The sequence below is a fragment of the Hetaerina americana genome, unplaced genomic scaffold, assembly GCF_022747635.1.
Source record: "Hetaerina americana unplaced genomic scaffold, ioHetAmer1.1.p SCAF_8, whole genome shotgun sequence".
Taxonomy (NCBI): Eukaryota; Metazoa; Arthropoda; class Insecta; order Odonata; family Calopterygidae; genus Hetaerina; species Hetaerina americana.
The window spans coordinates 82273445-82286497 of record NW_027287427.1 but is presented as its reverse complement, the minus strand read 5'-3'; positions in this window follow the sequence as shown (position 1 = coordinate 82286497).

Sequence of the window (13053 nt, the reverse complement as noted above, 5' to 3'; positions counted from 1 at the left end):
CAGGCGGAATTGAAGAGGGGCTGATTGTCGTGTCAGATGTCAGATTGTGTTCTTTTGGGAGAGGCAAGTAAATGCGACGTTGTACCTTTGTGAAGACTGTGTTCATCCGAAACCTACCTTAACCGGTAGAATACCTATAATAATAATAATAATTATGTACCTATATGGAATCGTAGATTTTCGCGGCGTTCAGATGAAAGACTCCATTCTCTGGATGTCACCGCGTAGGTTGTTTTTCTGAAAACAGTTCCGCCCGTCTTCAGGTCGAAGTCTGTTGCCAGAAAAACAACCTACGCGGTGACATCCCGAGAATGAGGAGTCTATTATGTACCAATAAGTTAACCCATCGAAGAATGAGTTCTAGTGGCTCAGATATCTCATAATTATCGGTTGTTCTGCTGTGTGGCAGGTCCTCTCATGGTTGACCTCCATTTTTTCCGTCCTGAGTCAACTCTTTTGCTTTCTTCATACTTTCCCCCAATCTTAACCATGTCCGATATGATATACCTCTTTCTCCCTCGTTCTCTCTTCCCTTCCCATCATTCCCTCCAACACAGCCAACAGTTAATTTTAACAACGCTTTCGTTTTCCAGAAGAACTCGATGCTACACTCCCTGATTTTTTCGCAACGATAATTAAGTGCCTATGCGTTGCCAAAGGTCGGCCGCCGTCGGGGAGCGGTGCTTGCCCCGCGGTTGTTGACCGTTGAGACGAGATAGCGGCCGCCACCGAATGGAACGACATCGAGCAAGGCCGATAAGAGCCGTGCGGGGGAAAAAACTTCCGGGAACCTTCATGCAATGTTGGCATTTACGCGAATCAACGCATTGAAAAATCATTTTTGAGAAGTAATTAAGGATCTGACATTCAAGACTAATTTCCAAAAATCTGTAATCGACTACCCTATTGCGAGGTGTGATGAGTTCCGTAATCAATGTCGAAAAATCGGGGAAAGTCTCATAAAAATTTTGAAAGACCACGAACATGAAACTTCTCAGTTTACTTTCAGATTATAACACAAACACTAGGACAGGTTCGGGAGAGTGCCCGCGGTTGTAGAAATTCAAGATTGTTCATGGCACTGTATGGTAAAAATTAAACTTAACTCTTGGGTTATGAAGCTGTTCTCAGGTTTAGGAAAAAAACTCGCCTCACGTTTACCTATAATTATACGATGGCTGTCAAGAAAATATCTTACGTTGGTGTCTAAACGTTCCTACACTCAATGGCCATCCTGCTGTAGTAGTGTGCAGACAGTGGCTCTTCTATATTGCTCATATTACGAACTGTTAAAATGTGCGCTGCAATAGAAAATCCACCGAGTTGTGAGCGACGGCGGTCCAGAAAGTAACTTACGTTTTGAAGTAAAATATGTACCTAGTGACAAGACAAATTTTTATTGTATAGATTTTAAAGGTACATTCTCAAACTATTTTTCTACACAGTCTCTATTCAAATTTAGGTATTTATCATCACGATACACAAGCTTTTCAATTCGGTCTCTGAAGAAACCTGCCGCCTTACATTTTAACTACTTGTTTACATCGACATTCAATGCTGCGTCATTTTCAAAGGGCTGTGTTGTAAGACAGGTCTAGCGAGAGATTCGTAATCTTAATCCAGCGATTTTCGCGACTTTTTTCGCGTCAGTTCATCTAGCACTGCGGTCCACGTCGTTGATATTGGTGCTGCAGCCATTTTAAAACTGAATGCAACATTCTCTCACTCTGCCTTCACTTATTATTCCGTCTGCGTACACTTCTCGAAATTGCCCATGAATTTCAATTGGCTTGCGTTTTTTTGCCAGTAAAAACCTAAACAGATAGCACTTCACAACTCGTGGGATTTTCTATTTTAACAGTTCGAATTGAGCAAATTGGAAGAACCACAGTCTGCAGACTACCACATGAGGATGCGTACTAAGTTTAGGGACGTTTAGATATCAAGATAGTGACTCTACCCCCACCCACTGTCACGCTAGACCGAAACGTAAGTTACTTAATGGACAGACCTCGCAAAAAATTAGCAAATGAAACGTGTTCTTAGAGAAATCATTCCCTCTATTTCTTCTTCAAGTGTTCCCATTTTGTATACAGATAAAATAAAATGAGATGACATAACAGGCTAATCGATTCGAAGGTCGGTTTGATATGTGATGGTAGAATTCACCCAGTGCTAAGTCCGACAGCGTATGAAATTCACTCAATTCCTTTCTCTGTGCTGGCTATGGTTTGTTTCCCAGGAAGATTTGGTCCTCGAAGAATCACAATCGCAGCTTGGGTGGAGCTGAGGGTGGTCAGAGAGACTTTCCCGGGAACCCGGGCCTTCGAGTCGATAGTCAAATGGTCTACCTCTGGACTAACGCGACCCACACACACAGCGACAGCATGCTTAAAATTTCAACTCTCTATTATGCGTAGCTCTCGCACGGGTGTACATCAGAGTGATTCCCTGGAAGTTTCCTTCGGCAGTCAACATATACGAATACAATACATCTACTCTTCAGGGTATTTGACCGATATTTCACCCATAAATTCTCGATCAGCACTTCCCCTCACACACAGTTTACTCTCCTTTCAAAGATCTGATTAGTGATTGGGCTGTCACCGATTATGTTTGGAGTTACAAAGGCTGATAATCTTGAATGCCTTATCTGTCGATACCCAGTAAGTCAAGAAAATAAAACGTATTAAAAAGGCATTTCTTCTTTTTAAAATTTATTGGTTAAAATACACATATTTTGTTACCCGTGAGCAGAATTACACACTAAAATAATCTATCAAAACGCAAGGGTAGGCATAAACTAGGTAAAGGATAAATATAAAGAATCGTAAAAAAACCGCGAAATACACTGATAATTGTTTTTGTCACTGATTATTGCAGCATCATGATGTAACTCTATCCTTATTCATGAGCTATTTTAGAATTAAATGTCGACATCTTGGATTTTTTCATATTTCCTCCGCACGACCCATTTCCTCCCGTAATACACAGAGATCATTTTACACTCTACGTGCAAGGTTTGCATAAAAAGTATCGGGAAAGGTTTCGGAAAAATATATTTATTTCAGATATTGCTACGATGCCCCAAAATTTTTCAAAGTACATCCCTTGAACGTCGACACACTTTTGCCAGCGGCTTTTCCACGACTCGAAAGCTCCCTGGTAGGCGGATTCCGGAAGGTCCTTAAGGGTACGCAAGCTTCTTTGATGGCACTTAGCTACGTCCCTCCATGGTGGTGTCCTTTAATGGAGGATTTCACCTTTAGGAACAGAAAATAGTCCGCTGGTGCCGAGTCGGGGCTGTTAGGGGGTTGTGGAATTGCCGCGATGACGTTACAGAAGGTCTTCGTAAGCAGACAATCGACTCTGCTCTTGGTCGTCCGTCTAGACCTGCGGGACGGGTTTGTGGCAAGGACCTTTCGAATCTCCGAAATTTCAGTGATAATGATGTGCACTGTCATCCTATCAATGTCAATCCGACCTGCGATCAAGCGCACACTTGACCGACGGTCTGAATTCAGCACTTCACGTTCACGTTGCATTTTATCGTCGGTTCTTGACGTCGACGGTCGTCCAGCGCGGGGCTCGTCCTCCACACTCTCTCGGCCATCTTTGAAGAGGTTGTGCCACTTAAAAACTTCAGATTGAGACATGATTCCGTTTTTCAATACTTGTCAAATCATGCCCAACGTGTCCGTACCCGATTTCACCAGTCCAAGACAAAATTTGATGGCGTACCGCTGTTCAATCGTTTGCTGCATTTTGCGCTTGCACGGAGTCACTCGACAAGGGTCCACTAAAAACACGATCTAGTAAGACCTCCCCGCCCTCCGAACCTGCGTGGTGCGAGCCGGCTGCGACGTGCAGTCACGTCAGGAAAAAGTTACCGATACTTTTTATGCAATCCTTGTATGTATGCATATCTGTAAATTGCAATTGAAAAATGATCGTTATTGCTGCATTTAATCCATTTTCAAATTAGTAATGAGCATGAAACATTAGTTTCGTTTATCGCAATGGCGCTGGTTGAACTTATATAGAGTGCGATCAGTCTTCTAATACATACTGGAAATAAGTCAAACTGGGGAAGCACGTGGGCTTGGGAGCACATCGGGTCAGTGTGTCACCCGAGCCTCGAAATGAGTAGTTGGAATAATATCTCCCCTACCTACCGCTCAAACCTACATTTAGTGTGGAACCTATGATAAACAGTATATTTTTTAATTCTGCGTTAATGGAATCCGGCCCCAGCTTAAAGGTCAATGAATCTCATCCTGCAACACACCGATAAAAGATACACTGTAAGGGCACTGTAAAATCAATGCCAACACACGAGCAGAGAGTAGGTTAAACTTCAAAGGGTAGAGTAAAAAAAGGGTCTATTGTGTTGCGAATTTTGTTTAATTGTTCACAAGAAACATGACAACTGCATATAAGTCTCAAAACATCAAGCCGATACTGTTGGTGATTGAGCGATACTTCATTTAACATATCTAAACAACAATGCATTATAGAATACTAAAAAATATTATTTACATTAAATTACTTTGTTCGGATTATGATTCACAGTCCGATATGAATTGTGAGTTTAATTTCGTGGTTTCATTTAAGTGGATAAGCACACCTCAATAGAAAGTGACTCAGTTTTAAGAGACAACTTAACTACCTAATGAAGGCATCAACATGCATTACTGGACATTAATAATATGCTTAATTTGAGCAGATATCTGAAGCGGTGCGTATGATGTACAAAAATAACTTTAATTTCATCCCCGGGAGGAAACGTCTGGCATTTCTTTTCTATTTCTACATCTACATTAATACCTTGCGAGCCACCAAAAAGGTGTGTGGCAGGGGGTGTTCCATTCGGTCGAGGAACTTTGCAAAAAAACAGAGCATTGCCTTGCCGAAATAAAAGCGTAATTACTCCAATACATTACTTACAGCACGATTTCAGTGGGCTCGTCTGCGAGTAATTCGTTCTTTTTGTAACTTAGAAAAGACCAAGCCCGCGATATAGAAAAAAAACTCGGTTTCCCCAAGTGGGAGGTAAACAAATAATTTAGATTTCATTGATCGAATATCATACTTGATAATTCCAACCACAGTCATCAAGTAAAAGGTTGGTTCGATAAACGAGAAAAAATCTCACATAATAACACAACACGTTGGGACCAAGAAGATCTGGTACCCGCAAAATGACACCGTTTGGGTAAACCTGAGGAGTCTATAGAGCCCAGAATCGAAACTGGGCCTTGAAGTCAGTAGCCCAGCCCTGTAATCACGAGCGTTGTACCACTTACCACGAGCCTCTTGCTATTTGATCAATTATTTCATTTCGCATGCGGAAAAAGTGATCTAATCTCTCACCCTTCAATTATCATAGCCACTTCCACCGACCTGATGGTCAACTGAACCCCGAGGGTCGTTATATCCTATAAGAAGGGGCTGGGGTAGAGAGTAGTACAACCGTGTCGGCAGGGGAACTGTCCTTCACTAACATGCGGGAAGTGGAAAAGAAGCCTTGTTTTTGGCAAGGAATTCTCGCCTGAAACCTGTATCAGGGTTCTGTCGCATGCCCTCCCCCTCGGCCCACTCGAGGAAAGTCGATGGAATCCTCACACGAGTGGTGCCACCCGTTGGCGCTTTCGAGTGACATCACTTGTAGCAGGCGATGCACTCAAATGGTGGTGCTCACACGAGTGGCGGATACTATTAATTAGAATCGCCGTGGGAGCGGAGAGTCACGCTGCATCCCGCGCTACTAGACAATGTCACTGTCAGTGACGCGCCCTGCAGAATACCAATTTCCTGGACTGAATGGACCTTCGCTGCGCACTGAATAGACCACCGATGGCGGCGAGGGGAAGGTAGGCAACATGCGATTACAGCCCCATCATCCACGGCCAGAAAAATGAAAATTTTCGAATAATACTTAGTACCACAATTTTTTAAATGTATTTTCGTAAAAACAAAGTTTTTGATCAATGCAATAATTCTTATGTGTTAATTAAATTATAATCTTTATAAGCCCAATCTTAAATTTTCTCCCATTCAAGTCGTGAACCACCAAAAGTGATTTGTCATAGGGTCTTTTAGATAATCAGAATTTGTGAAAAATTCCTTGTCGTCCTGAAAAAGACGCATGGAACAGACCTTTTTTTAATACTTTCAGCCTACAAGAAATGAACCCTTAATTTTCCTCGTACTATCTATTGCTTCATTTTATTTCGTTTTCCTTCTCATCCGACTGCATATCGAAAACCAACCAATGATTAAATCGTGCCATGCAGTGACTTGCATTGATTATGTCGGCGCTTCGCCAGCGGGTGGCCTCGTTAGTGAAGGTGCCTATATCCGAACACACTCCCCTGTTACGAGCCTTCATCTGTCCGAGAATGATATACGCCTCGCCGACGTGGTCTGGCATAAACTACACATGCTACGAGGGGCTGTCAGGTGAACCTCCATTTTTCGCCCGCTTACAGGAAGCTTCTAGGTCATTCCTCCAGGCAACAAAATCCAGTCCGATTCCAGATATTACTTCACTACAGCTTCATATAGATTCACTGCATCTACATTTAGGGTATGGCTCCAGGGCATTACCCTTCGCCCGATACCTCTCGCGGACTTTTTAGGCGAGAAACTCCCATCTGCAGAATTCAGAAAACGAAGAATTGAATTGAGGCTGGCATTATGAACTCAAGTCAGCAGCAGTCATTGAAGCGGCCTCAAACAAAACCTGTGTTGCGCGCGATCATGGCTCTGGCAACCCAGCTCCGATGATTCACGGTAACACTTGGAATTGAGCTGTTCTGGGTTCCTTAAGTCGAAATGTAAATAATGTCGATAAAGTCTTCGTTGTCCATCCCGTTATCAAAGGTGAAGATAACATGCGCACATTTAGAATCTCCTCAGTCGCAACAAGTTACTAATGGATTGTCTGAGTCTCTGAAAGTATGTGTTGATGAATTGGTGTCGCGACGTTACAAACAATTTGGTGCCGACGTGACAGAGCTAGGATTTTCTCTTACGCACAATGCAAATCGTTTGTTTCTCAAGAAGTCGACCAAAATTCAACATGTTAAAACTGTTCGAACATAACAGTTGAATCACGCCATTTTGTTCCATGCGTTTTGGGTGACCAATAATATACGAACAGGGAAGTCCCAACTGTTCAATTAAATACAACTCAAATATAATACTTCCTGGAACAAAATAGGGTAGTTTACTTTAAGAATAAACAAAACGAAAATATATCTGATGCGCTCGCTTTGGGGTAGTGTACAATGTCCAGACGTTTAACTCACAGGAATGACAAAATTTTCGTGACGGAAAACTTAACGATCGCACGTTTCCAACGACACTCATCTCTCACAACATATTCTTTTAAATGATTTGTATTCACCGAAAGCTATGCCGTCTTTTGTTCAACCGCACTTTACTAACAAGGGGAGACCACGTAGGAGGATGGACCACCAATTATTTAAAAAATACATGCATTGAATGAATGCACTATGCACTCCTCAGTTAGTAGCATCCAAGCAGTGTAGTTGAAGTCTCTCAACCAGTCAACATACGAGCGACTAATGTTGACCCGGAAATGAGAGTCTTTTGCGCGAATCTTAGACTAACCAGCGCTGAAGATGATCGCAAATTGAGTGCTCCATCCATCACGCCCGCCAAAATGACTCTTAGAGATAGACTACTTTTAGCACGCTACAGAATCCATTTGGTTCCGCACAGTTGACGTATCTCTTTCAGTGGACGACATACCTCAGTCGATATTACATAGCAATGCAGAATGATCATTTCCCTCATTCTTGCCGATCACTCTTTTATGCTCAGTCGAAACCAAGGATACTGTGCACACAGGCTTTACTGAATCCATCTTCCAAAATTCGGAGTGGTGGAGCGGCTATTCTCATTAAAAACCCCATATCACCCGACCTATACTTCCACGTCTTCCATTAACTGATACAGAAACTTCGGCGTAAAAATGCTCTTCAAAGACACTGCCATTAATATCGTGTCCATCCGTCTCGTTTACGTACTTTTTCTACACAATACCACTGTCCTTACACTCGGCGAACGCCAAACACACGACATACCTGTATGTAGGATTGAAGGCGTACTTTGCCAATACATACGTAGTTACCCCATTTTGCCTCCATCAACTCACCTCAAGCAAACCATCCACTCACGTTCACTAGATTACTCAAGAGCTTCCCGACAGTTCCCTTGCATCCTCTGTGCAACCCGATTTCGCTGGTAGAGTCAGATAAGGGTTCCTTTAATAATACATGTTTTCTCTTTTTTAGACCGAAACCAAATTTTCACCCCGTCATTCAACCTCAAACGCAAGAAAAGGGGAAAATAGACAACCGTTGCTGAAAGCAACCCGAAGCACCAACATTCCACGATTATGATAATCAATCCGCTATGCGCCTCTTTCGGTCAAGTCATCTCGCAAATCAACTCGTGCATAACCAACGCCCACTCTATGTCCGAATTCAGCCCAAACAGCTCTCCCGAACTACTCTCTTCTGAACTTCAATTACACATTCGCGAAACAGAGCACGCAAACCCAACGTCAGCATAAAAATATGGAAATACTTCCACCAAGCAAGACAAAGGCACAGAAATTCCCTTCAGTCATCTCAATGGAAAACCAAGACTCATCCCCCGCTTCATTTTAATAACTCTCTCACTCCCACTAGAGAGCACGCATTATTCCAGAGTATTATTTTAGACTCCAAAATAAATATTCAAACAACCTTCAAATCAAAAGTAAACTGGCTTCAATATCTACTTCTATGCAGCAATTTTTCTTACTCTATATTGAGCCGTGAAAGTACCATTAGTATACACCAAAAATAAAATTAATATATATGTGCCAATCATTCGTCCCACAGAAATTCGCGGGATCTGAGCACCTTCGTTATTTATGACTCGTATAAAACAACCACGGAGGCAAAAATGAAATTATTCGGCAAACCATCTCAGCGCACCGTTGTCACAAAAACAACCAACTTCTCGACAAGTGGGCGTTTACGTGATTAATGGACTCCTTGCTCTTCAGGAGAAAAGATTCTTCACCTCATTCAAAAATCCTCCCTCCTCTTCCCTTTGGAACTTCACCATCAATTCCAAAAATCATCTCCCATCCCAAGCGATGCTTGACTACGCCGTGTCCTTTCTCCTAACAAGAAGGAAAGTTAAAATTCATGCCAGTATCACCCCCCTATATTGGTCCTCCATAACTCGTCCCTCACCTGTCTCCTCCCAACCGCCCTGCGGCACCGGACCCGCGTTTTAAAAACCAATCGTCATACGACCACGCCGAACTCCGGGGTACTCTGTGAAGGTCCCAAGAGTGAAATATTCTAAAGCATCCCCATTCCTAATTTATCCCTAGCACGATTTTACGCATTAGATGCTATTAAAACACACATTGCCATTACTCCTCCAGTATAAATAAATTTCCCCGGACAAAAAACATAAGTCAACATTATTATAGGTACATCACACTATTTAGACGCGAACACTCAAATAAAAATGCCGCAAAAAGTCCATGGTGATGGTAGTTTAAATATCAGCAATCCATTTCTCAATAGCTGGCACTCTAGGGTAGCATCACTTGAATCGAACTTTAGGGACTCAGTCAAATGCACCGATGAACATGCGAGCGACTCAATCCACGTTGATGCCAAATGGAATCAATCAAAGAGGACGTTCACTCGGTGTTTTCCCGATCAACCTTACAATTGCTTCCACTCCAGGTCCAAGTTGTGGTCTCCGTCAACTGCCCGGAGGCCATGGGGGGGAACCAGGCTCCGTGGTGTGGGGTCCGCCCCGCCTCTTGGTCCCCTCTCCGCCGGCTGATTCTTCTCTTTGTCCTCCTCCTCGTCGTCCTCCTCGTCCTCACGCGCCCACTTCTCCCTGGAAATGGGGCAAGAGGACACACGGGGGGGGGGCAGTGCACCACCTGACAAATGAAGGCTTCGAGCTGAGACGCACCGCAAGCATCGCCCGCCGATGAATTAGATTGCAACGCAGGCGGCGTTCCACCAGCCACCCTTGGTTGATTTGGAATTACTTGGTCAAAAGGTAATTTTTATATTAAATGAATTATAAAGAATTAACTAGTGATTGTAGTTATTGCAGTAGTTATATCTACGGTACGTCGGCCGCTTAGGTCATTTTGCAAGACTGTCATAATTGAAATGAATCGATAAGCAGTTATGTAGGCATTTTGTTGGCCATTGACCGACAACATAAAAATGGACCAGCTTCTATTGACAGTGGTGAAACTAAAAAAATAGTGAGATCAGGAAATAACGGTGATCGAGCATTAATTATAGTACCGTCTCGTCACTTGCGTGAGTATCACCAATTATTACAGCATAATTCAAAATGGAAACAATTATAATAGTATCAGTCATAATTTGAATGGTAAACTTATCCTCTCTACTTCTGGAGAACGCATGTAAAAGAACATCAGACGACAACTTAAGTTTAACCTTCTCCTGCCCTTATTTGACATCTCGCGTCACGTGACCGGCCAGGCTCACGAAACGACGCCTGAAAATAATTAATGACAAAAGTTGAATAGAAGAAATACGCAAGCATAATCTTCTCTTTGAGCGAAATAGTCGAGAGGTGCCTCATCTATCTGAGGGACGGGATTTCACCTGTTCCTCTCTCGGAAGCTGGCGTAGGCCTCCCGCCACTTCCTCGACGCTTCCAGGATGTCGCTTCGGGGAGGGGCGCCGGGAGCATGGGTGCGGCACGCAGCCGTCACCGCCCCTTGTGACAACCCTCCGCGCCAGGCAGCGTCGGCGGCGGAGGACGCTACCTGGGCGGCCCGCCGTTTCTCCTGGCTCTTCCGGGCAATCATCCGACCGGATAGGAGGGCCGCCGCAATGTTCCCGCAGAGCGTGATGCCGGAGGTCAAGGAGCTAGGCGCCTCGTCGGGCAGCGCGAAGGACCCGGGGTCGCTGAGGTCCTCTCCTCCTGCCAACGACCATGAGACAAGGTTCATATGGAGAGCAGGGCGGAGAAATGCATAGCTGTCTTTATTTTGGGGCGAGATTGAGACTACTAGTATGTAGTCTCCTCTACCACATATAGACAGAAATTAAGGTGTGATATTTAACACTCCAATGTTGAAAATTGCGCTGGGGTAAGATGGGTCCATTAAAAAACATGCAGGATATCGAAAAAATACATACATACACTACCAATATTAATTATCTCCTCCTGCGGTCATACTATATTTATATCCCTAACGTCACGAGTAAAAAATGACATTTTAAATCTATCCGTTCTACTGTCCATCTCTCTAATTTTACGTACGTGATCTGATCTATTACCTTAGTAAGTGTGGTATGTTTTTCACATCCTCAGATATGGATCCAGCCTCATATTTATTCAGTACATTTAACCGGTCAACCTTCAGTCAACTAGTGACCCCCATTCTCAATCTTCCGACAGTGTCGTGACACTGCTACCTTGTCCATAACAACGTTCAAAATCCTAGCTACTCTACCTTGCACTCGTTCTAGTTCGAAAACAAAGCCTACCTCGTGAGGATCCCAAGCACCCGCAGCATACTCTAGGTGGGGCCTAACAAACGTGAAATAGCAAAGTTTAACAATTGTTCCATTACATTTCCCAAGTATCCTTTTCATGAAACCGAACTTTTTACTTGCTATTCCGTATTTTTCACGAATGTGCTTTCCCCGGTGCATATCTTTACACCCAGGCTTTTCATCGATTCTGCATTTGTTATATTGGTTCCCTGTATGGTGTGTGTTTTCGGGTGAAATACTTTTCCTTCAAAAAATCGATTGAAACACACTGCTTCAAATTTAATTCCGGCTCCCAGGTCTCGCACTACGTTTGAATTATAATTAAGTCATTCGATATGATACCCAATCTTCATGACAGGATATTTGACAAGGTTGTGTCTGGTTAGGCGAGGCTAAGAAATGTAGGGCAGTCCAGTCTGTGTCCATATAAAAACACTACCAAATAATTAGTTGTACGGGCTTCTTCTTCTATATATTTGTGACTGTCGGTCTGAAACCCTTCAAAATATTTACAATGTCTCACCACATTATGCTGCGCGCCGCGGCGGCGGTGCTCCAGCTGTGCACGTAGACCTGGTTTAAAAAAACTGACATTTACAACGATCAGTGCATAAAGCAAGGCGGGTGGTGACGACATTCACCTCAATCACGTGCCACTCTTACGTATTCGGATGTCACGGGTTCAAACGGGAGTCCTCAGTTTTCCCGGGGAGTACCGTTTCCCCGCCCGCTCAGATGTCCGCTCTCACCTGCCGCAGGAGGCTTCCAGAGCCTCGCCGTCTGGGGCCGCTTGGTCCTCGCCCCCGTTGAGACGGCCGCCGCGCCACCCTGCAGCCGGGCGACCGCGCTCGCCGCCCTCCTCGGCCTCCCGGCTCCGGGCACTTCCCCGCTGGCACCCCCTCCCGACAACTCGCTTTCCTCCCAGCTGGACAACCCCGAATCCTCGCCGTCCTCTTCGGAGACCATCAGAGCTGCGGAAGCGGAGAGAGAGGCGCTCATTACAGAGGCTAATGGTCGAAATTCCTTTTTCCCACATTTAGCTGAACGGTTGCCTCATGAGGTGCTTTTTAACCATGACATAATTCATCGAAATAGTTTTTAAAAAAACTCCCTGTCCTGCAAAACGGAATGCGTAATCAAGTCGATATCCTTCGATTCATTCGGATGGAATTTTTAATTTCTCTTTCAGAAATATTGCTCTGGTGTATTTTTAATCTTATAAAGGAGTACTCCGAGGAATAATTATTATGACACACAAGCATGCCTGACTTCAAGACGCGTCGGAAAGTTTTTTGATTTCGATTGGTGTAGATGTCGGCAAATAGCACAAACTAAGGCGCTAAGAGCGGGGTTGCATGAAATATCATTAAAAATGAACTCTTTTACTCCTTTCGTCTTCAAAGGTGAGAAATCCTAAATGTCTAAATACATGTCTTATTTAATTATCGTACATTTC